The following is a 26,002-nucleotide window of genomic DNA, read 5'->3' as shown; positions in this document are numbered from 1 at the left end:
CAAAGTGAGGGCTGATGGGGGGTGGGAGATGGGTATTGAAGAGGGCATCTTTTGGGATGGGCACTGGGTGTTGTATGGAAACCAATTTGACAATGAATTTCGTATATTTAAAAAAATATGTTTCTACACATATGAGTACATATATTCAGCACTCAGTCAAGACTTCCATAATTGGGGCGCCTGGGTGGCTCAGTCGGTTGAGCGTCGGACTTCGGCTCAGGTCATGATCTCGCAGTCTGTGAGTTCGAAACCTGCATCAGGCTCTGTGCTGACAGCTCAGAGCCTGGAGCCTGCTTCCAATTCTGTGTCTCCCTCCCTCTCCCTCCGCCGCTCATGCTCTCTCTTTCTCTCTCTTTCAAAAATAAATAAACATTAAAAAAATTAAAAAAAAAAAGACCTCCATAATCAAAAATGCGCTTTGACCTGGCTTAGTCACATGAGAGAAAAGACAGCTTGGCTTAAAAATATACCAGACATGATCTATAAAAGTGAGTGAATAAAAATTTCACGTTTATACTTCCTATGTTACATTGCTACACACATATACACATATGTGTATGTATATATATATATGTGTATATATATATGTGTATATATATATATATATGACATTTGATTATGGATTCCTATGAAGAGACTACATTATTATTTTGGAAACCAGACATTTAAGTGTTTTTGTTTGTATTCTGTTTCTTTTTTTTTTTCATAAGACATCAACAGCACAGGAGAAGGTTTCCCGGTGCAGTCCTGGTATTTGACACCAGAGGGATCTGATGCAAAAACAGTATTTATGGGCTTTGATAAAAGGGATATGGGTGGATGTTATCTGATCATCACTAATTAGGATTCCAGGTTCCCTTTCCCTTTCCTGCGGAATATCTAGTTTACTTGTTGTTTCTCAAAGCCAAACAACCCAAAATGGACATGGGACTGTGAATAGACGAACTTGAATTAGGTTTCATAAGGGGCAGGTTAACTGATGAACTTAGGTAAGTGAGCCAGGAAGTCCCTGGTCTTGTCCTAGAAACCCTGGAAACCGTGGGTCAGGACCTAAGTTTGCTCAAACCTAGAGAACAGTTCAGGCTAAGGAACCGATGGCGTATTCCTTCCCCCATTCCAAGTTTGGAAACTTCGCTTATTACTTCTCTGCTTTGATCTGGATTCTGTTTAGTTAAGTTTCTGATTTGGTGATTCAACGGCGTATGAAACATTGAGGTTGGAAGCCCGCACCTGCACAAGATCTACTACACAATGATTTGAGTGATAGCAAGTATTTGCAGAGGGTAAATGTTCTGTATGGGAAAGGGGCAGGCTAGTCCCTTCAGTTTCTGGGACACTCCCTCACTATCTGATTTTCAGAGCCCTCAGGTCTGCAGTGTTACTAAGAAGTGGATGGGCACTTGGCAACAAAGCTGAGATGTATTCAGTGATGTGCTGGGCTGGCTCATAAGAGATGACGGTTAACATTTTCAAGTGTTTGGCTTGTTTTTTTTAATATTTTGTTTTCAAATTAAAAAAATGTTTAGTGTTTATTTTTGAGAGAGAGGGAGAGACAGAGCAGGGAGACATAGAATCTGAAGCGGTTCCAGGCTCTGAGCTGTGAGCACAGAGCCTGACGCGGAGCTCGAACTTGTGAACTGTGAGATCATGACCTGAGCTGAAGTCAGACGCTTAACCGACTGAGCCACCCAAGCGCCTCGGTATTTTGCTTGTTGATTGTCAGATGTGGACATTCTTACCAATTATGTAAACTTGCAACTGATTATATTAATTAAATCATATTGAATTAGGTTAAAAACAAAAACAATAAGCACTATTCCTTGTCACTTAATGATTTTACTGTGTTTGCCTATTAGCTGTGCCTGCGAGGTCATTCAGGTCTATTGTGTCTGCATTATAGAAATACTATATAATGGCGTAACACTCACCTTTTCCGAACTGTATTCAGTGACATCGTGTCGGTAGCTTGAAACTGGCTACTCGGAGCCATAAGGCAACAGGAAGGCCACCTGGAGGCTATGCAAGCCAGTCCCTCCCTCCCCAAATTCATACTATGGACCCTCTTCACCTACTTAATTGCCTATAACTGACTACAAGAATGGCTCCGTGTCAGAAGATGATTAGGTCATACGATTTGGCTTACTCAACACGGACACCTAGGAGTGTCTGGAGCCCAGAATGGACCGCCTCTCCTAACAGCCATGGATACAAGAGCTCAGCAAAAATCAGTGAAAACGTACTGAGAGTGAAAACGGACTCTCAGAGTATTATATATTTTGTCATTTGTAAATTCTACACTACGCATCTTTTCATCCAATGAACTCTTAATAAACACACACACACACACACACACACACACACACACACACATTTCTTTAGAGAGCTGTCAGCAGTTACTAGCATACCACTGGATGCCTTCCATTATAGAGTTTCTTCTTAACATAACCTGGGCTTAGAGGTAAGGGTTCAGGAACAACATGGGAAGGAGGGAATTGCTCAAGGGTTTCTGGATTACAAACCCTGAAGAATTCAGAGGCAAATGATCTTCGCAAGTGAGGCCGAGGCCCAACACGGGCAATAGAAGATCCTATTAGTATGTAGGAAGGCAATCTGAGATGTGTAAATTTCCCAACTTTGATATCCCTCAACGGATGGGGGGGGTCTCTTGGAGACATTAGCATAGATATCACTCTGAAAGCCAGGGCTGCCTGCAGTCATAGCCACAGGAGAGAAGCAGGGGGGCTGGATGAAAGAAAGTGGAGTCTCCCTTAATTTCCCTCCCTTTCCTTTCCTGCAAAATATCTAATTTACTTGTTAAAGCCAACCTCACATTGTTTATCCAGGCTGTCTATTTTTTGGTCCTAATTGATACTCATTAAAATCAAAATAAAATTACAACTGCAAAACTTGGCTGGGGTTTTGATTCGCTGCCAGCATGCCCGCAACCAATAAGACTTACTATATTAATGCTCGCGTTTTGAAACCCCAGGTATTTTAATAGTGAACGAATGTGAAAAAAAGAAAAAATGGTGCCCTTGTTCTAAAATTTCTCTCCAGCTTCTATTATGGAACATAACAAAAATAGAGCCTAGTTCTTTTTTTTTTAATTTATTTTTTTAATGTTTACTTATTTTTGAGAGAGAGAAAGAGTGTGAGCAGGGGAGGGGCGGAGAGAGAGGGAGACACAGAATCTGAAGCAGGCTCCAGGCCCCAAGCCGTCAGCACAGAGCCCGATGTGGGGCTCGAACTCAGACTGTGAGATCGTGACCTGAGCCAAAGTCGGGCACTCAACTGACTGAGCCACCCAGGCGCCACAAACAGAGCCTAATTTAATTCTTAATCGAGACTGAAGCTCTTTCATTAACAATCAAAAAATTAACTTGGTATGGAAGAATAACTGATACGAACTTGGAATGGCTAAAACAATTGTTTAGCGTTTGGTGCTAATGAGGCTAGACTCCTGGGTTCTGTCCCCCTGTAGACTGGTTACCTTTACCTTTACTTCCACAATTAGGAAGGCATTCCAATCGGCAGAGCCATCTTGCAGGTGCAATAATTGGACACTGGGGACGGGGCAAGAGTTTGTGAATGGGTCAAGGCAGATCAACCACCACCACTCCTAGAAAATAATTCAAAAGTACATCTTTTACTGAGAGTAGGTCATTAACGTACACACCCTTCCGTTTGCCATCATACACCCAGCTGTGTCACTGAATTGAGCGGAAAGCTAAGTCTTAAATCTCATCCAAAGGAGATTGTTGGAAGAATCGAAAGTTCATGAGGTGGGGTAGAAAGAACATATTACTTTGATGTGGATGTGGGGCTTGGGCACGAATCCTAAAGAGAACATTAGATAGCATGACTATCATTTAAGTGCAGTGTAGATAACTGTCAGCGTGTATCCTGGGCCAGTGTTTCTGATTTATTCATCTGTTCGTTTTTTTTGAACAGGTGTCGATTGGGCCACTAAGTAAGAGAAAAAGACTTGGCTTTGGGGTCGATCAATTTGGAGATTGTGGGAATCAACTCTTAACTGTCTCTTGGTTGCTGTCAGAACTTGTCAGACAAATCACTCAAACTCTCAGAGCCTGAATGACAACAGCGACTTCAGAGGGCTGTGGCCAGGATTCATCAAGACGATCTGGGTGCTCAATACATGTAGGTTTCTTTGCCTGCCCCTAACTCTTGCTAAATGAGGGTAATATGAAATTTACAAAGTAAATAAACGACCAAGCCCAGTATGATTTCAGAACTAGAGGAGAATTAGAACTCATCTAGTCCAGATTTCTCTTTTTGCCAGTGTAGAAGATGAGGGGAAGAGGGTCTGATTCAAGATTACCTAGCCGGCGAGTGACAGAAATAGGACCGGAGTCCACGCCTTCTAACTCCTAACTTTCAATTGAGTAAAAATACCCTGGCACCTGAGTGCCTCTGAATAATGACAGTGTGTGGTCTTCCTGTCCAAGCTTTAGACGAACGGACACATAACAGTTTTAGAAACGCGGTTTGGAGATGCAGTTGTGAATCGGGCTTTGCTGAATCTGGACAGATGACTTCACAGCCATTTTCCCATTTTGTAATTGAGGTGTCACACGTGAACCATTCCCCTTGCAAAATGTCCTCGTGTTTATCGTAGGAGCGTGCAAGATCTCAACCTGGCTCTTGTCCTCTTTGGCTTGTGGACACCAAAGGTGGACACGTACAAACGTAACCTAGAATTACTCCGCGGTGAGTGATACAGAGAATGACAAAAGCATTTCAAAGAGAAGGCTGTTTTTTGGTTCTAGAAATGCCTCGGGGGAGATTGTGAATGTCCATTTGAGTATAATGAAAAGGAAGGACATCCTAGGCAGAGATCACAATGTGAGCAAAGGTCTGGGGGGAGGAATCTGCAGGGCGCATTTAATTAGTAATTAGTCTAGCCGAGTGCTAGGGGCCAGTTGAAGACCTCTGGGAGATTAGGTTGGAAAGAAAGATTGGCATGGCACAGAAGGTCTTGAATGTCATATTAAGAGTTTGAATTTTATCCTACAGAGGACGGTGACCATCTGAAGCATTGGTAGCAGGGAGTGCCATGAACACAGAGGCGAGATTTATCTGTGGTGTGATAACAAGGAGAAAGACTGGAGCTAGGATACTAGTTAAAAGTTTATTTCAATAAGCTGATAGGATGATGGCCAAAAGGACATAAATCAGAGATACGAAAGAGGTAGGATAGAACGTTTTGGTGAGTTAGAGACAGGAAAACTCAAAGATGATTTTTCAAGTGGGTAACAATTAGATTAGTGATACTATGACAAAAATGGAACAATAATGAAATGGAATTGGGGGAGGGAACTAGTAGGGTACTTTGAGATCGTGAACTTGCTTCTAGACTTAAGATTTTTCATGTAATGGTGGGGCACGTGGGTGGCTCGGTCAGTTGAGCCTCTGACTCTTGGTTTTCACTCAGGTCATGATCTCATGGACCTTGAGATAGAGTCCCCCCATTGGGTTCTGTGGTGGCAGCTCAGAGGCTGCGTGGGATTCTCTGTTTCCCCCTCTCTCTGCCGCTCCCCAGCTCACACACACTCGTTCTCAAAATAAACATTCAAAACATAAAGGTGTCAAGTACAGAAATCTGAATTACGATGGTGTTTAAGACCCTTGTGTGCCAGCTTGAAACTGTGAAGCTACAAGATTCTGAATAATTTAGACCCCAAACCCTCTAAAATATAAAAGCTAACCTGTCACTAAATTCTTCAGATTTGATTTTATTATCTTAATGAATGGGAGAAGGAATTTATTGTCTCATGTAAGGAAAAATAACGGTTTTTAAAAATCAGTAATGATCTCTGAACTTACCTGGTACGATTTTATAAAACTGAGGAATAATTCACATCCTGTAAAAATCTAATGGTGAATTTTTGTGCGCACACCCCCCCCCCCACATCCACACCCACGCCACCACCAACGCCAAGATCAAGCTCACAGAACATTTCCAGCATTGCAAAACTGCTCTAGAAAGCTCTTTTCCAGACCATAACCAAGGATGACCACTGTTTTGACCCGATCCACATGGATTATTTTTGCCTGTTTTGAACTTCATGATAATTGGATCATAATCTACACACACACACACACACACACACACACACACACACACACACACATTTAAATATTGTATTATTTATTTATAATTTTTTTAAATGTTTATTTTTGACAGAGAGAGACAGAGTGTGAGCAGGAGAGGGGCAGAGAGAGAGGGAGACAAAGAATCCGAAACAGGCTCCAGGCTCTGAGCTGTCAGCACAGGGCCTGACTTGGGGCTCGAACCCACAAACTATGAGGTCATGACCTGAGCCAAAGTCGGACGCTTAACTGACTGAGTCACCCAGGAACCCCTAAAGATTTTATTTTTAAATAATCTCTACTCCCATTGTGGGGCTTTAACTTACAACCCCAAGGTCAACAGCCACACGTTCCAGTGACTGAGCCAGGCATATATATATATATATATATATATATATATATATATATATTATATATATATATATATATATATATATATTTACATACTTTTAATATTTAATTTACATTTAATATTTACATACTTTTGTTTAATATTTTATATTTATATGTGTGTGTGTGTATGTGTGTATTCTTATTCTTTTGGTCCAAATACATTTCCCCAACATTTTATTAACAGAAATTTTAAATATACACCAAAGTGGAAATAATTTTCCAGTGTACATCCATATATTTACACCCAAATTCTACCATTAACATTTTATTATAGTGTGTACTCTTCGAGGTTTAAATTTATCATCTTGCTTCTTGTTCTTTATTCATATCATCTCCTCTTTCATACTTTTTCTCTTCTATGCTAGTGTTTGTGATTATTCTTTATGATTTTGTTTTACATTTTATCTCTATTATTGACTTATCACCTATACTTCCCTTTCTATTAGTTTTTCTCCAGTGTATTTTATTTTATTTTTATTTTTTTTAACATTTATTTATTTTTTTAACATTTATTTATTTGTGAGCTGGGGAGGGGCAGAGAGAGAGGGAGTCACAGAATCCAAAGCAGGCTCCAGGCTCTGAGCTGTCAGCACAGAGCGCAGTGTGGGGCTTGAACCCATGAACCATGAGATCATGACCCGAAAGGCTCAACCAACTGAGCCACCCAGATGCCCCTCTACAGTGTATTTTAATATTTAATTTACTAAGTCTACTTTTAAATAACATTAAACTAGTTCATGTATAATATAAAACCCTTAGTCCAGTATGCTTCAATTTCTCCTCCTATTCTGTGTCATTTTACTTCTGACAATGTTATAAACCCCTTAATATGTTGTTATTACTTTTACTTTACAATCAGTTATCTTTTAAAGAAGTTTAGAAAATGATTTTTAAATGGGTCTTTTTTATTTGCAGACATACTTAACCATTTGTGGTGTCTTCTGTTCCTTTGTGTATAGAGCCCAGTTTCTGTCTGGTATTGTTTTCCTTCTGCCCAAAGAATTTCTACCGAAATTTCTTGTAATGCAGGTCTGCTGGCAATGAATTAACTCAGTTTTGTTTGTTCGAAAAAGTTTTTATTTTGTCTTCATTTGTGAATGGTAGTTTTGCCAAAAATAGAATTTTATTTTATTTTTTTAACATTTATTAATTTTTGAAAGAGAGACAGAAAGTGAGTGGGGGAGGGGGGGAGAGAGAGAGAGGGAGACACAGAATCTGAGGTAGGCTCCAGGCTCTAAGCTGTCAGTACAGAGCCCAACATGGGACTCGAACTCACAGACTGTGAGATCATGACCTGAGTCGAAGTCGGACGCTTAACCGACTGAGCCACCCAGGCACCCCCTAAAATAGAATTTTAGATGAATAGTTCTTTTCATTCAGTATTTTATTTTATTTTATTTTATTTTATTTTATTTTATTTTTCCATTTTTAAAATTTGTTTATTTTTTAATTTATATCCAAGTTAGTTACTATATAGTGCAATAATGATTTCAAGAGTAGATCCCAGTGATTCATCCCCTATATATAACAACCAGTGCTTATCCCAACAAGTGTCTTCCTTAATGCACCTTACCATTTAGCCCATCCCCGCTCCCACAACCTCTCCAGCGACCCTCAGTTTGTTCTCTGTATTTAAGAGTCTCTTATGGTTTGTCCCCCTCCTTGTTTTCATATTATTTTTGCTTCCCTTCCCTTATGTTCATCTGTTTTGTATCTTAAATTCCTCATATGAGTGAAGTCATACGGTATTTGTCTTTCTTTGACTAATTTTGCTTAGCATAATACCCTCCAGTTCCATCCACGTAGTTGCTTATGGTCAGATTTCATTCTTTTTGATTGCCAAGTAATACTCCATTGTATATATGTACCACATCTTCTTTATCCATTCATCTGTTGATGGACATTTGGGCTCTTTCCATACTTTGGCTATTGTTGATAGTGATGCTATAAACATTGGGGTGCATGTGTCCCTTCGAAACAGCACACCCGTATCCCTTGGATAAATACCTAGTAGTGCAATTGCTGGGTCGTAAGGTAGTTCTATTTTTAATTTTTTGAGGAAACTCCATGCTGTTTTCCAGAGTGGCTGCACCAGTTTGCATTCTCACCAGCAGTGCAAAAGGGATCCTCTTTCTCCGCATCCTTGCCAGCATCTGTTGTTGCCTGTGTTGTTCATGTTAGCCGTTCTGACAGGTGTGAGGTGGTATCTCATTGTGGTTTCGATTTGTATTTCCCTGGTGATGAGTGATGTTGAGCATTTTTTCCTGTGTCAGTTGGCCATCCGGATGTCTTTTTTGGAGAAGTGTCTATGCGTGACTTTTGCCCATTTCTTCACTAGATTATTTGTTTTTTGGGTGTTGAGTTTGGTAAGTTCTTTATAGATTTTGGATACTGACCCTTTATCTGATATGTCGTTTGCAAACATCTCCCATTCTGTCGGTTGCCTTTTAGTTTTGCCGATTGTTTCCTTCGCTGTGCAGAAGCTTTTTATCTTGATGAGGTCCCAGGAGTTCATTTTTGCCTAAATGTAAGGTCTTTCCTCCATTTTGAGTTTCTTTTTGTGTATGGTGTAAGAAAGTGGTCCAGGTTCATTTTTCTGCATGTCGCTGTCCGGTTTTCCCAGGACCACTTGCTGAAGAGACTGTCTTTATTCCATTGGATATCCTCTCCTGCTTTGTCAAAGATTAGTTGGCCATACATTGGTGGGTCCATTTCTGGGTTCTCTATTCTGTTCCATGGATCTGAGTGTCTGTTTTTGTGCCGGTACCATACTGTCTTGATGATTACGGCTTTGTAATACATCTTAAAGTCTGGGATTGTGATGTCTGCAGCTTTGGTTTTCTTTTTCAAGATTGCTTTGGCTACTCAGGGTCTTTTCTAGTTCCATACAACTTTTAGGATTGTTTGTTCTAGCTCTGTGAAGAATGCTGGTGTTATTTTGATAGGGATTGCATTGAATATGTAGATTGCTTTGGGTAGTATAAACATTTTAACAGTATTTGTTCCATTCTGTGAGCATGGAATATTTTTCCATTTTTTGTGTCTTCTTCAATTTCTTTCTTAAGCTTTCATAAGCTGGATTTTGTTGTATTCCTTTAAAGATTGAGGCTTTGCTCTAAGATGCATATAAATTACTTGGAATGAAGTAGGAATGATTTTAAGTTTTGTTAGGGCAGGTTCTAAGGAGTCACATGTTTAGGCTAATCTGACCCCACTACTGAGGCAACATCCTTTTGAGGATTCTACTTGTTGCTCTGGTATTAGGAGTTCTTTTCCCTTGGGCTAGTTGGAAAATAAACTATTTCCAGTCTCATATGAGCTTTAAGAATTGTTCTGCCTACTGATTTCTGGTTCTTCATTTGGCCTCCGGCAGTTTCCTCCCTCATGTTTGCAGATCGGCACTCAAAGACTTGCGTGTGCCCCTCTATAGGTCTTCAGTGATCCCTAATCATTTTTCTAATTGTTTAAGGGGGGAGGGTAAATTTAATCTCTGTCATTCCATTATGGCTTTTACCTGTAGTGTATCCCCTTCAGGTTTGAATACTTTCACTCGATATTGTGTCTGTGAGATTCTTTTCTCTTTCTTTATTCTTCCTTTTTTTAATTTTTTTTTCAACGTTTATTTATTTTGGGGACAGAGAGAGACAGAGCATGAACGGGGGAGGGGCAGAGAGAGAGGGAGACACAGAATCGGAAACAGGCTCCAGGCTCTGAGCCATCAGCCCAGAGCCTGATGCGGGGCTCGAACTCCTGGACCGCGAGATCGTGACCCGGCTGAAGTCGGACGCTTAACCGACTGCGCCACCCAGGCGCCCCTATTCTTCCTTTTTTTGAGAGTCTAGAGAACTTTTATGTTTTATTTCTATTATTTTTATTTTATTTTGTGAACCTGATTGACACACAATATTGTATTAGTTTCAGATGTGTAGTTTGGTGATTTGACAAGTTTCTGCATTATGCTGTGTTCATCACAAGTATATCTGCCATCTGTCCCGTTGTGTTGATATTGCAGTGTCATTGACTGTATTCTTTACGCTGTGCCTTTTATTCCTGTGACTTACTCCAGAACTAGAAGCCTGTGTCTTCCCTTCACCCATTTTTCTTAGCCCTCCACCTCCCTTCCCCTTGGCAACCCTTAGTTTTTCCCTGCATTTACAGTTCAGACTCTGCTTTTTGTTTATTTGTTTTAGATTCCACTTATGAGTGAAATTATATGGTATTTGTCTTTCTCAGTCTGACTGATTTCATTCAGCATGATACACTCCAGGTCAATCCATGTTGTCACAAATGGCACGATCTCATGCTTTTTTTTTTTTCTTTTTTTTTATGGTTGCAATGGTAATCTTCGATTGTGTATGTATGTATCACATTTTCTTTTTCCATACTTCTATTGATGGACACTTAGGTTGCTTCCCTATCTTGGCTATTGTAAATAATGTTGTAATAAACATAGGGGCGCATGCATTTTTTTGAATTACCGTTTTCCTTTTCTTTGGGTAAATGCCCAATAGTGGCATTATTAGATCATACAGTATTCATATTTTTAACTTTGTGAGGAACCTCCATATTGCTTTCCCACAGTGGCGGTACCAATTTACGTCCTCACCAACAGTGCGTGAGGGTTCCTTTTTCTCCAGCATCCTCGCCAACACTTGTTAATTTCTTGTCATTTTGATTTTCGCCCTTCTAACTGGTGTATGGTGATACTTCATTGTGGTTTCGATTTGTATTTCCCTGACGATTAATGATGTTGAGCGTCTTTTCATGTGTCTGTTGGCCGTGAGATTCATTTTTATTGTTGCACACATCAGGAGTGTCTTTTGTTGCGTGATATTTCATTGTATAAATACCCCACACTTTTAATTTCCTTATTTTTTCCACTGTTGATGGTTGTTGGCATTGTTTCCAGGTTTTGACTACTACAAACAAACCTGTTATAAACATTCTTATACATGTCTTTGGTGGACACAAACACAAGATCTGTTTTTGAAAAGTAATTATTTCTGGAATCCTTTGGAAGACTGTGTTCCGTCAGTCCTTAATACGTATGTGTTTTTACCAGTGAAGAACCTTCTGCAGAAATAATGACTTTCTAAATGGTTGGTAGGAATGAAGGAAGACCATTCATCAAATATATTTCTGTATGTTGTACTAGGATATCTGTGTATCTGCCCATCGTATTTGGAAGATTACACGAACACACGCTCATCACCGCAAAGGAATGTGCGCATGTTCAGAATCCATTCAGAGGCACAGACTACTATATAGAATAGCAGGACTTTGATATAGTTAAGATTTGTTGGGGTGCCTGGGTGGCTCAGTCGGTTAAGCGTCTGACTTTGGCTCAGGTCATGATCTCAGGGTTCATGAGTTTGAGCCCCGTGTCGGGCTCTGTGCTGGCAGCTCAGAGCTTGGAGCCTGCTTCGGATTCTGCGTCTCCGTCTCTCTCTGCCCTTCCCCCACTCTCTCTCTCTCTCTCTCTCTCTCTCTGAAAAATAAACAGAAAGGAAAAATTTATTAAAAAAAATGATTTGCTTGTGAACCCTTTTCTGGATCTTTTTAACTGCTTGTCCTTAAGCAAGTGACTCAACTCCTTGCCTTAATTTTCATAACTAGAGAATAGTGAGATTCTTACACATATTATAGGTGTGGAGACTGGATGAGATAGCACAGGTCAAGCACCCAAAATAGTGACTTTTCTTGGGGGACTTGCTGAGTTCTTTAAGGAAGGTCAGCACACAAAAACTATAGACAAGAAAGGAAGCATTCTGCCTAAGGAGTGTATGTTTTAGCAAAGGCGTGGAAATGGCAATTCATTTGACACCTTCCTAAATGAAACATTGTCGATTTTGGCTAGAGCGGCGTGTTTATGAAAAGTAGTTGTTATTGAAAGATTTGGGTGGAGAGGCAGGTTGGGAGCAGATTGAAACATTACTGCATGTCAGGATGAACCATTCAACCTTATCGTGCAGGGAAGTGATTTTTTTTTTTTTTTTTTTTTATAGGGAAGGAAAATGCATAAGTGTTTGGGGATAAAGCAGCTTGGCCATGTTGAAAAGCTTGAAAAGAGGGGAGATTGGAGGCATTGAAAATCTGTGCTTTTCATGGACGAATGGCCTCTGCGGGACACGGCTACATTTTCCAAGAGAAGATTCCCATTCAGCCAGTCAGACAGACCTGTTCACTGTTCTCTTCTGGGTCCCTTGCTTTAGATGATTGCTTTCCATTTTCTCCCTGCCAACTCATGTTCCAATCTTCCTTCAGAATTTGGCTCAAGGTTCACCTCCATCAGGAGACCTATTTGGTGTCTGGTCTATAACTGATTTTTAATTTGGGTCAATGATCCATTAAAGAAAAATGGTTCCCTACTCTGAACTATATGACCGACTGCCGTGAGATATGCCAAGGTTTTGTAGACAGGATTGAGAAACTGTACCAGTAAGAGTCAGTCAGCGGCTCTGTAGAAGAAAGCAGATAGTGGATCGGGTGGAAGTGAAGTCAAGCCCTCATTATATTTCCCTCTTTGTGTACTTTTCTGGGATGATGCCCACGTCTGGAAAGAGGAGAATGAATATAGCTCCGAATAGGTTAGCTGTGAGTAAGCATCTGTGTTCTTGGATCTCTTAGCTTCGGGAGCAGGAGGAGGTCAGCTCGCTTAGGAGGGAAGGGAAGGATTTTAATTAATGCACAGATATGCCCAGCATGCAGGGCTATGTAAAATGGAAAGTTTTGCAACAAATTAACTTCTGAAAAATGTGTGAGGTTGCTCTGATAACTTGCTTTTATTTTGTGACCAGAGAGGAGAAATGAATAGATCTTTAACAGTATTTAAGTTTGTATCTGGCTCAAATACATTTCCAGCTTATTGCTTGGTTATTTCAGGCCGTCTGTTTTTAAGTCAATTTTATTGAAGTACAATTTACATAAAATAAAACTCGCTCTTTTTAAGTATACAGTTAAATGAGTTTTGACACGTTTACGGTTATGTAACCATCATCACAGCTAAGATATAGAACATTTCCAAATCCCCTAAAAGTTTCCTTATTCTCCTTTGCAGTAAATCTCCTGCTTCCATTCCTGTCCCCAGTCCATGACCTCAGTGCTATCACTTTAGTTTTGTATTTTCCAAAATGTTATATAAATCAAATCTGGCTTCTTTCCCATAACCTATGCTTTCGAGATTTATCCGTATTGTTTCATGTCTTGGTAATTTGCTTCTTTTTATTGCTGGGTGGTATTTTCATTGTATGAAAATACAATACAGTTGACCCTTGAACAACCTAGGGGTCAGGGGGACCAACTCCTGCAAAGTCAAGAATCTGGGTATAAGTTTTGACTCCCCAAACCTTAACTACTAATAGCCTACCATTGACTGGAAGCCTTACTGAGAACAGAAAGAGTTAATTGACGCATATTTTGTATGCTATATGTATTATATATTGTATTCTTACAATAAGATCGGGAAAATGTACTGTTAAAAAAATCACAACGAGAGGCACTTGGGTGGCTCAGCCGGTTAAGCGTCTGACTCTTGATTTTGGCTCAGGTCATGATCTCACAGTTGGTGAGATGGAGCCCTGCGTTGGGCTCAGTGCTGACAGCATTGAGCCTGGTTAGGATTCTCTCTCTTCATCTCTCCCCTGCTCGTGCGCTCGCTCTCTCAAAAAATAAATATTAAAAAAAGAGAAAATCATAAGGAAGAGAAAGTACATTTACAGTAAAAAAAATCTGCATGTAAGTGGACCTGTGCAGTTCAAACTTGTGTTGTTCAAGGGTCAGCTGTAGTTTTATTTTTTTGTTTTTTGTTTTTTTGTGTTTTTGTGTGTGTGTGTGTGTGTGTGTGTGTGTGTTTATCAATTCACTAGTTGATGAACATGTGGGTTGTTTCCAAGTTTTGCTAATTAAGAATAAAGTTGCTGTAAACATTTGCATGCAGGTCTTTATATAGATGCATAGTTTTATTCTCTAGGGTAAATACCCAGGCATGGGTTGGATGGATCATATGGGAAGTGTATGTTTAGCTTTATAACAAAGTGCTAAACTATTTTCCAAGGTGGTTATACCATTTTGCACTTCCATCAGCAAAGTGTAAAAATTCGAATTGCTCTGTATCCTTGCCATTACTTGATATTGTCAACTTTTAAGTTTTAGCCATTTAGTGGTTGTTTAGTGGAATCGTACTATGGTTTTTATTTGAATTTCCCTAGTGATTAAAAATATCGAGCCTCTTTTCATATGCTTATTGGCATATATTTTCTTTGGTGAAATATGACTTCTGATATTTTTTCCTTTTTATTAATGGCTTGTTTGTCTTATTGGATTTTGAGACTTCTTTATATATTCTAAATATAAGTTCTTTATCAGATAGAAGTTTTGCAAATATTTCCTCACTATGTATCTTATCCATTAATTTCTAAGGGTTGTTTTTTGAAAAGTAGAAGTTTTATAAACCATAAGAGACTCTTTTTTTCTCTCATTTTTGCTTTATTTAGTGGAAATAATATATGTGTATGGGTTTGCACAGATATATAGCCTACGATTCCTCTCGTCTTTTTTTTCTGCTTCCTTTTTTTTTTATTTTTTATTTATTTTTTATTTAAAAAAATTTTTTTTTTCAACGTTTATTTTTGGGACAGAGAGAGACAGAGCATGAACGGGCGAGGGGCAGAGAGAGAGGCAGACAGAGAATCGGAAACAGGCTCCAGGCTCTGAGCCATCAGCCCAGAGCCTGACGCAGGGCTCGAACTCACGGACCGCGAGATCGTGACCTGGCTGAAGTCGGATGCTTAACCGACTGCGCCACCCAGGCGCCCCATCTGCTTCCTTTTTTAAATTTAATTTATTTTTTAAATTTATATCCAAGTTAGTTAGCATATAGTGCAACAGTGATTTCAGGAGTAGATACCTTAATGCCCCTTACCCATTTAGCCCATCCCCCCTTCCATAGTCCCTCCAGTAACCCTCTCTTTGTTCTCCATATTTAAGAGTCTCTTATATTTTTGTCCCCCTCTCTGTTTTTATATTATTTTTGCTTCCCTTCCCTTGTGTTCATCTGTTCTGTGTCTTAAATTCCTCATACGAGTGAAGTCATATGATATTTGTCTTTCTTTGACTAATTTTGCTTAGCATAATACCCTCTAGTTCCATCCACATAGTTGCATCAGGCCAGATTTTATTCTTTTGGATTGCCAAGTAATATTCCATTGTACGTATACCACATCTTCTTTATCCATTTATCTGTTGATGGACATTTGGGCTCTTTCCATACTTTGGCTATTGTTGATAGCGCTTCTATAAACATTGGGGTTCATGTGCCCCCTTGAAACAGCACACTTGTATCCCTTGGATAAATACCTAGTAGTGCAACTGCTGGGTCATAGGGTAGTTCTATTTTTAATTTTTTGAGGAACCTCCATGCTGTTTTCCAGAGTGGCTGCACCAGCTTGCATTCCCACCAGCAGTGTGAAAGGGATACTCATTTCTCCGCATCCTCGCCAACATCTGTTGTTGCCTGGGTTGTTCATGTTAGCCGTTCTGACAGGTGTGAGGTGGTATCTCATTGTGGTTTCGATTTGTATTTCCCTGGTGATGAGTGATGTGGAGCATTTTTTCATGTGCCGGTTGGCCACGTAGATGTCTTCTTTGGAGAAGTGTCTATGCATGTCTTTTGCCCATTTCTTCACTAGATTATTTGTTCTTTGGGTGTTGAGTTTGGTAAGTTCTTTATAGATTTTGGATACTGACCCTTTATCTGATATGTCGTTTGCAAACATCTCCCATTCTGTCGGTTGCCTTTTAGTTTTGCCGATTGTTTCCTTTGCTGTGCAGAAGCTTTTTATCTTGATGAGGTCCCAGGAGTTCATTTTTGCTTTTGTTTCCCTGGCCTCCAGAGATGTGTTGAGTAAGAAGTTACTGTGGCCAAGGTCAAAGAGGTTTTTGCCTGCTTTCCCATTAAGTATTTTGATGGCTTCCCGTCTTATATTTAGGTCTTTCCTCCATTTTCAGTTTCTTTTTGTGTCTGGTGTAAGAAAGTGGTCTGGGTTCATTCTTCTGCATGTCGCTGTCCAGTTTTCCCAGGACCACTTGCTGAAGAGACTGTCTTGATTCCATTGGATATCCTCTCCTGCTTTGTCAAAGATTAGTTGGCCATACGTTGGTGGGTCCATTTCTGGGTTCTCTATTCTGTTCCATGGATCTGAGTGTCTGTTTTTGTGCCGGTACCATACTGTCTTGATGATTACGGCTTTGTAATACATCTTAAAGTCTGGGATTGTGATGCCTCCAGCTTTGGTTTTCTTTTTCAGGATTGCTTTGGCTATTTGACGTCTTTTCTGGTTCCATACAAATTTTAGGACTGTTTATTTTCGCTCTGTGAAGAATACAAACCATAAGAGACTCTTAATGATAGAGAACAATCTGAGGGTTGATGGAGGGTGGTGGGTGGGGATGGGCTGGGTGGGTGATGTTTATTAAGAAGGGTACTTGTTGTGATGAGCACTGGGTGTTGTACGTAAGTGATGAATCCCTGAATTCTACTTCTGAAACCAATATTGCACTGTATGTTAACTAACTAGAATTTAAATTAAAAAAAATAAAAGCATAAGTTTTAAATCTGGATGAATTTCAAGTTAGCAATTTTTCTCTTTTATGGTTCGTGCTTTTTTGTCCTTAATATACAGAATCTTTGCCTGACTCAAGATTGCAAAGATTTTGTCCTTTGTTTTATTTTGCTCTAGCATACTTCGTTTCTTAAAAAAAATTTTTTTATGTTTATTTACTTTAGAGAGAGAGAGAGGTGTGAGGCAGGGGAGGGGCAGAGAGAGAGAGAGAGAGAGAGAGAGAGAGAGAAAGAGACAGAGTCCGAAGCAGGCTTCAGGCTCTGAGCTGTTGGCACAGAGCCTGATGTGGGGCTTGAACTCACAGATCACGAGATCATGACCTGAGCTAAAGTCAGACGCTTAGCCAACTGAGCCACCCAGGTGGCCATGTTTTAGCACACTTTGACTTTAAAAGGCTATCCCTATTTATAAAGCTTATCTCCATTAAAATTTTTTGGTCCCTTCAGTGAAAAGGGACCGATTTCAATCGATCACATATGCATTAGGCCTATTTCCTGTTCTATATGACTATCTTTATGCCAATCCTATGCCAATCAATTACTGTAAATTTGTAGTAACTTTTGAGATTAGTGTAATTCTTCCAAAGTGTTTTTCTTTTTCAAAATTGTCTAGTCTATCCTAGGTCCTTTGTATTTCCATGTAACTTTTAGAGTCAGCCTGTATATTTCTAAAAGCTTGCTGGGGGTTTTGCAGGGGATTGTGTTAAATCTGTAGATCAGTTTATAGGGAATTGCCATTTTAACAATACTGGGCCTTCTGATTTATGTACCCAGAATGTCTCTCCATTGACTTCAATCCTCTTTAAGACGTTTTAGCAGTGTGTTGTAGTTTTCGGTGTATGAATACAGTATATGAATTTTGCACGTGTATGCGCATCTGTGTGCACATGTGAGTGAGGGAGGGGGAGAGAGGGAGAGAGAGAACCCCAAGCCGGCTCCACACTGTCAGGGCAGAGCCTGACGCAGGACTTGATCTCATGAACTGTGAGATCAGGACCTGAGCCAAAATCAAGAGCTAGATGCTTACTTAACCCACTGAGCCACCCAGGCGCCCCAGCAGAGAAAACTGTTTCAAGTAGATAGGCAGCGCTGAGACAGGGAGGTAGAGGCAGGCTTGGCTGTCTAAGATCTTTCCAGGTTCACGTTTCCAGTTCCTTTTTTAGACCCAGCCCTATCCTGGTTTCTGAATTCTATTACCACCATGTCATTTATATAACAAATACCCTGACCCTACTTTTTTCTTAAGCTCCCTCCAACTTGTTTCCATTATTTGTGGTTGGAGAACGTTGGCTAATATGCTTTTTCCAGTTTCCCAAATTAGATGCTTTATCCCCCTTGGTTCCCTAAGGAAACTTCCCAAACTGTTCTTTCCAATTCTGTTGCTGCTTAATGAAATCCTTCCTTCAAGTAATATGGAGACTCCCTTTCTGCTTTTCGCTCTCTTCCCCTTCTTTCTTTTGCATGCTTCATTGCCGTTCCTGACACTGACATTTTTCCCAAGGGTGATTCTTCCAGTATATTCTGTTTCTTCTCACCACATTTTTGGTCTATCGCAAATTATAGCATTTTTTAAGTGTCTGTATTGCATAGAAAGTAAAGAAATCAGATTTCTTCTGATATTGTCTACCCTGTTCACTTTGCAAGCTCCAGTTTTGATCTCATTTCTACTCTGAGCCCCTGTGTCACCATTTTCTTTCCTTCTGCTCCAGAAAGAATATAGGTAGCTCTTTGTATATGAATCTATTATATCCCCTCAAGGCAAGGGATCATATCTTACTCATCTGCCTCACCAGTACTTTGCATTATGAGCACTTAAGCTATAGTGGTCATCAGCAGGTAGGTGTTGAATGCATGAGTGAATGAATGCAAGGCTATCTAGTTTGCTCTGTATGAGATTGGAGAAACAGCCTGGTGATCACACGTATCCCTTGGCCATTGTGTTCTTCAGAAGGGCTCTGTTCATCCTTTCTCTTCCCACTTTACCCTGTTTCTCTGCATGATCTTGGTTACCTCCAGGATGTCAGTTGCCACCTGCCATATGTCAGTCCCTCTAGAGTCTGTATTTTTAGTCTCGATCTGTTTCCTTAGAGCCCAACTCATAATTTCAGCTAACTTAGTAGGCTCTTCCAGTGGGTGTTTCTGAAGCCACTTCAGACTCAGTTTAGTCTGCTGAATCTTTATTCATTAACTTCTCCACCTACTCCATCCCACCTTCCTTCTCTTCCTTCTTTTCCTCCTCTTCCTCTGATGCTTTAAACAGTGAATGGCAACACTGTGTAGTCAACTAAAGAAACCTGATGTGTCCCCAGTGCGTAGCACATTGCTCGGTCCTGGTGGCCACTCAGTATTTGCTGAATAAATAAATGCCATTCACTAAGATGGCCAAGTCAATTAAAAATGATAAATCTGGTGGTTACGTTGAGAAATGGTCTCAGACTCAACAGTAAAAAGCTAGAATGGGAGCGGGCTTTTCCACATTTCACTTTTGGTGTCTTAGAACATCAAACAAGCCAATGTCACTCATGAGGTCTTAGTTTAAAATCAGACCTGGAGGTTAATTACTCATCATCCTGCATGAAACTGTCTGGAATGTTTTCCTCTAGGCCCGTGGGACTTTGTCTTGATGTCCTCTCATGGCTGGACATGGACTTCTCTAGACAAGTCCCAAGTTAAGTTTTTCCGTCTCCTAGAGATTGGGGATATTTTCTGTTAGTAGCACATTGGGAACAGGGCTCAGCACTAAGTTTTCACTCTTCCTTCTTCGGTTAATATTAGAGGCATCGAATGAAATGGAAGAGGAGGGGCTTTGGGGGTCAGACTGATAGGAGTTTGAATTCTGGCTCCTTCATTTACTAATAGCTTTGTGACTTTGGACAAGCTACTTAATTTCCTCGAATCTCAGTCTCATCATCTGTAAAATGGAGACACTATTAGGCACAGCGTGGGGTTATCTGAAAGTTATGTGTAACAAGCTAAGCACAGTCTCTAAAACAGGGGAGTCTCAATAGGCCTGGGCTTCCTTCCATTCTTCTGTTAGAGGAGTGGTGTTCTCTCAGTTACATATGTTGATTGCGTGTCTGTTTCCTCATCAGTGAATAAAACGATACTTACCAACAGGATTGTTGTGAGGACTAAATTAGTTATGTTCATGTGGAGTGCATGATTATTTAAGAAATATTCGATGCCTTCCTTTCTTCCCTCCTTGTAAGACACGTGGGAAATGGCTGAGTGTTATTTCGAGTCTGTCAGAACCTCGAGTCAACCTTCAGGCTCTTGTTATACTAGGAGACCCAGGAAGATAGCAACACGGAGGAGCATTACTGCTTTGCTCATTTATTTGATTCGGCGCTGCTCAACAGCAGGGGTTATGAGAGGAAAACTGCCGTCTTCTCTGTGACAGCAGCATGCCCCAGCCTACCTTACCAGATTTGCCGTGGCGGGGTCTTTCCTCCTGGTACATTTAAGCAAAGAAAGTGACTAATGCCCTGAGAGCTCTCACAGATTACGTGTGGGTACCTACATTGGCTGATTGGCCTAAGCATCAGCCAATCCTTCTCCTTATCCAGTTCAGTTATTAATTAGGCAGTTAATGCCTTCAGCTACAGCAAGGTATATTTCCCAACCATCTGGACTACTGTCTATTTCTTCCTCCTCGGTTCTGCAAAATGCACCCCTCTTCACTCTCCGCCCTACATAAACTGATGGTGGTCCATTCTCTTCAAAGACCCAGAAAATTCTCTTCTTGCAGCTCACAACTCCAACGAAAGTAGTAACAGCACAACAACTATTTGTATTTCTCTAGAAACATGTAACGGTAGTGATGAGGGAACAGATAGCACTTGAGTGGGTATGTTTGTGTAATGGTGTGAGTTGGGTCTGCGGAGGGCACACGGAGGCAAGGTTTTTCTAGCAGGTGCCACACACTGACGTAAAGATTACAAAGAACTGTTTTCCAGGATGGGTTGATAAATGGATGACTGTCACCAAATCTCTGCCTTTACTGGGACAAATCCTGTCACCCACCAGCCTACTTAACTAACTTAAAAGCCTCTTGGTTTGAATTTCTGTGGGTGTGGCAGGAGGGGAAGCCGGTAGAGGGAGTTTGACTAGTAAGAAGACGGAGCAGAGCAGAGGCCACGGGGATGGGAATTTCCATGTGGGAGACTTTTGGAATCTGGAAGCAAACAATTTATTACCCCAAACCTACCATTCCCCTTGATAGATTGCTCTTGGCATTGGCGTTGTTAAAAAAAAAAAAAAAAAAAAGTCCTTGTTTCTTAGAAAAAATTAGCGAGGCAAATACAGGACATTCAAATGCAGCAGTGGGAAGGAAAAGAAGGGAAAAATGCACTTGGCAAGAATTCGGAGGCAGCCAATTGTCTTTATTGAAATGGCATTGAATTAAAAACTCAAAGGAGTTAGTGGCATCTTCTTTAGGAGAGAGATTTAAAAGAAAAAAACAACCACCAGGCCAACTCTACTCAGTAAACACTGTAGACAAAAAAATGTATGCAAGGTTTCTTTTCTTTCTTCGTTCTTCTTCTTTCTTTCTTTCTTTTTTTTTTTTTTTGTTATCTCCAAACAAAGAGATCCGTGCTTGCTACCGAAACGAGGCAAACATACTGCCCACATACCCTGGCGGTTCTGAGACTCTCTCAGTACGGCGACAGGGCTGTCACCCCACGCCCAACACCACGTCCCCTCCATTCCTGGCCCGGAGTCCTGTCCCTCTGCCTGGTCCCGAAGCCCCCCGTTCACTCGGGCTTGTTTCCAGAACACGGACTTTCTCAATAACGCGCGCAGCATTTCTCCCACCACCGATGAATGGTCAAAAATGAGGTTGGGGGGGCAGGGGGTGGGGGAAACAATTAGAAACTGTAATGACTCTCCGGACATCTCACAATATAAGCCGCATTCTTATTTTTCTAAGGGATTAGCTACAGATTGGGCAGCATTTGTCATGCGTTGAGACATTTCCTGTGTCTTTCTGGCAGGGCGACGTTCGCGTTAGGATGCGGGAGCTTCTCGTCTTCCCGCTTCCTCTCCCCGGCTCCCTCGCTCGCTCGCTCTCCCCCCTCTTTTTGGCTTGCCAGTTCCAGCACCTTCACATACATTACCCCGTCCTTTCATCTCCAAGATGACCTGAAGTGACCTTTTGCTTGGCACGAGACGTGATTCAACTGATAATAAAAGAGCTGGGGGAGGGGGGTGGGAGGCTCTGCGGCTGTCTGCGCAGGGCTGCAGCCGGGAGGGGCGCCCAGAGGAGGAGGGGGGGGGGAACCGCATCAATTTAAAGACAAATGCCGCCGCTTTTTTGCTGTGCCATTTCCTGTAATTAATTTTCCACATATCACCTATTACACGAAGGGAAAAGATTTTTTTTTTTTTTTTTGAAGGCATACCACTCTCTTTGTTTAAACGGAGATCCTCTCGGGTTTGGCGGAGGCTGGGAAAGGGGGGCGGGCGGGGAGGCTGGGGAAGGAGGGGAGGCTGGAGTGGAGGGTCAAGGAGGTGGGGGGTAGGGGAGGCTGGAGGGGGGCTGGTGTTGGCCGCAGAGAACGGGGTGGGGGGGGTAGGTGTTGCTGGGGAGGAGGGGAGGTCGGGGAGGGGAAGAGGGGAAGCAGGGGTGGGGGGGTGGGGGGTGGGCTGGCACCCCGCCCCCAGCGGGCAGGCCAAGCCCTCTGCCGGAATGTGGGGTCGGCCGCCCTGCAGCTTTCTTTCTTTCTGTCCGAGTGTTTGCTGCTGGGAGCCTCTCTCCAAAGCAACGGCTCCCGCTGAGGTTCCAGCACTCGGTTCCCTTCCATTTTACAGCGTCTGCCTCGGAGGGGCGTGGGTTTTTTTCCGGAGGCTTGCTTTCTTTGTTGTTTTAGGAAACTAATTTTTCACTAACTCCAGAACTCCAAATAGATGCCCATGGCAAGTCTCATCGATCCTGTCTCTGTCTCTTACTTAGGGAGGGAAGAAAAAGAACAAACTATTTATTTGGATACTCAGCTGAGGGTGCAGAAGTTGCCACAGCAACAGCCCTGAACCTTGCACTGCCGAAGGCTCTTATTGTAGCCTGGTCCGCCTTCCAAAAGACCTCCTCTTTAAAGAGACACGCTAGCGATACTCTCTCGCTTGGGGGGGTGTGTGTGTCCATTGACATATCATCGACACCATTGGAAGAGACAAAGGCAAGGGTTTTCTTGGTGGTTCGCGGGATATTTTTAGCCAAGCTTGACTAGATGAGATGTCAGACGAGAAACATTGGGCTCCGGAAGTCACTGGGGACCTGAGATCAGGCAACTTCTTGTCTAAAGGCTTGTGAAATGCCTAGAACACACCATAAAGGTGTCCTGGCCCCTCTTGAGGTGGTGGACAGCTTTCATACATAAGCCGACTGGGGTGATTCTGCAGCTCACGCAACACCCCCTCCTCTCTCTTGCCAAAGGAGAGGGGCTGGAGGTGCTCTGAGCTCAGGCAGGTGAAACTCCTCCTCTTGGGTCTGGGAAGATTCCTCTTCCTGAAGGACCCCATTGGCTGAAAGTAACATGCAAGGCAAGGGGTTTGCTTCACATTCCATTTTCTAGTTTCACCCCTTCTGGTTTTCCTTGGCAACCATTCATTTATTCATCACGGACATCTTGAATATTTGCTCGTAGGCACGATAGACATAGGTTGGAAAAATAAAAGAGTGTTCTTCGCCCTTGCCCTCCAGAAGCTTACCATCGAGAAGTGGAAAGAAACAAGTAAATGGATAGTTAGATTCAGGGGCGATGAAGGGCTTGTAGGGTGCTGCCATTTCAGGGAAGGAGTAACTATGTGATGCGGCCGGATCCATTACAGCTGCCGGTGTGATTCCCATTAGTTCTTTAACTAAAGGACATACAGCCTGTGAAATGCCTGATGGAATGCTTTCCCCTCTCCTCTCTGCCAATCAATATCCCTCTTCTATCCTTCTTCAAAAGTGCCTTCTTAGAGGAAAAGAATTGCCATTCTGGAACACATGAGTGCCTAGAAGCTGACCTCAAGGATCACAGTGTGGACGAGCACTGCCGTTGTCTCTGATGAGAACCTCAGCTCACTTTCTTTCTAACCTGCTGGAGAGAGGCAAAGAAACCAGCACCTTCCATGGGCCGTACATTATGCTGATTATTTATTTATTGCATCAACATTCTATGGAGTCCTCGTGCAGTCTTTCTCACCTGGTACCTGGTTGTATCTGAACCACAGAATATAGAAAATAATTTGAGTTTGACTGTGTTCTTAATGGTCCCAATGGATGATAAGTAACTAGTAACATTCTATAATCTTATTAATTAAAAAAAATTTTTTAACGTTTATTAATTTTTGAGACAGAGAGAGACAGAGCATGAACAGGGGAGGGTCATAGAGAGTGAAGCAGAAGACACAGAATCTGAAGCAGGTTCCAGGCTCTGAGCCGTCAGCACAGACCCCGACACGGGGCTCGAACTCACGGACCGTGAGATCATGACCTGAGCCGAAGTCAGACGCTCAACTGACTGAGCCACCCAGGCACCCCAATTTTATTAATTGTTTAATGTTTATTTATTTTTGAGAGAGACAGAGTGCAAGCAGGGGAGGGGCAGAGAGAGAGAGACAGAGAAGGAAACACAGAATCGAAAGCAGGCTCCAGGCTCTGAGCTGTCAGCACAGGGCCCGACGTGGGGCTCAAACTCAACAACTGCAAGATCATGACCCAAGCGGAAGTTGGACGCTCAACCAACTGAACCACCCAGGCGCTCCGTAACTAGTACCATTCTAGATGCATGGAGAGAAATTGATTCATTGTATACAATGGATGCTTGAAGACATTAGGCTTAATTCTCTCCCAGACCTTCCCTTGTGAAAATTACGAGGTATCCTCATTGGATAGACGAAGAGACTGAGGCTCAGGGAAGTTGCTCAAGACCACACAGCCAACAGTGATGGAATTAGGGATGAGAATCTTTCCTTTTTGACTCCCTAATTTACCATCTTTCAAGATGGCTTGAGTAGTTTGCACCATGAAAAAGAATTGGCTACAACCCAGCACGTGCCTATTAACAAGAAAAAAGAATGGAATGTTAAAGTTAAAATTTTCAGTGACTTAAAGTCGTAACTGACTTACAGCATTGGCTTGATTGGAAGCTCTACAAAGACCAAAATTGAGTCTTGCCTTTCTCTAACAAGATCTCTCTTGGAATTGTCTTTCAAGTTTAGGCCGAGGATCTCGCCCAGAAAGACACCACTCAAAGCGACAGGAACACCTTGTTTTTAACTCAGACCATTACCCCGTAGCCTGATCACTCAGGAGACCTGACCTCACATGGCTTGTCAAATTGAATACCCCTCAAAGGCTGGAGACTTTGTCATCAAAATCAATGACTAACCCTCTAGCTCTAGGGCCATTCCGGAAAAAGAGCTAGATAACTTGTCATCGATACAGGCACGTGTGGCAAAAGGGAACACTTTTAAAGGGGTAATGGTGATTTGCAGGTGTTTTTCTATGAACTTTCTTCTTCATGCAGTAGGTTCTCAGGTTATGTAACCTTGGGCAAGTTACTCAAGCCCTCTGTTGCTTAATTTCATCTAAAAAGTGAAGTAATAGTATTTGTCGCATAGGATCATGGTGAGGGTCACCCTGAGATTGAGCATACAAAGCAGTTAGCACAGTGCCAGACCCACATGAAGTGCTATTTATTACACTAGCTATTATTATGTTAATTATCATCATCACTTTTATTTGTATTAGAATTGATTGATTCAAGTGGATAGTTGGCATTTTTTTTTCCCATGCCTACGGTGGACTTAAGCCACATTATGAGGCTGATAAATCTTTTTCTTTCTGAATTCTTTGTTCCCCCCCTCACCATGACACCACTTCTCGTGGTTTTA

The 26,002-nt window shown here is 41.7% G+C and overlaps 1 long non-coding RNA gene across 1 annotated transcript; it reads left to right on the top strand.

The window, feature by feature from the left end:
• Positions 1 to 3,217: 3,217 nt before the first annotated feature.
• LOC123380374 lies at positions 3,218 to 13,331 on the top strand. Its single transcript, XR_006586058.1, has 2 exons — positions 3,218 to 4,158; positions 12,510 to 13,331. It is a non-coding gene; the product is annotated as an uncharacterized LOC123380374 (long non-coding RNA).
• Positions 13,332 to 26,002: the final 12,671 nt, after the last annotated feature.

This window comes from Felis catus, chromosome D1 (genome assembly GCF_018350175.1).
Source record: "Felis catus isolate Fca126 chromosome D1, F.catus_Fca126_mat1.0, whole genome shotgun sequence".
Lineage (NCBI taxonomy): Eukaryota > Metazoa > Chordata > Mammalia > Carnivora > Felidae > Felis > Felis catus.
Note: the sequence above shows the minus strand (reverse complement) of the source record. Positions and strands in the feature narration are given on the sequence as shown.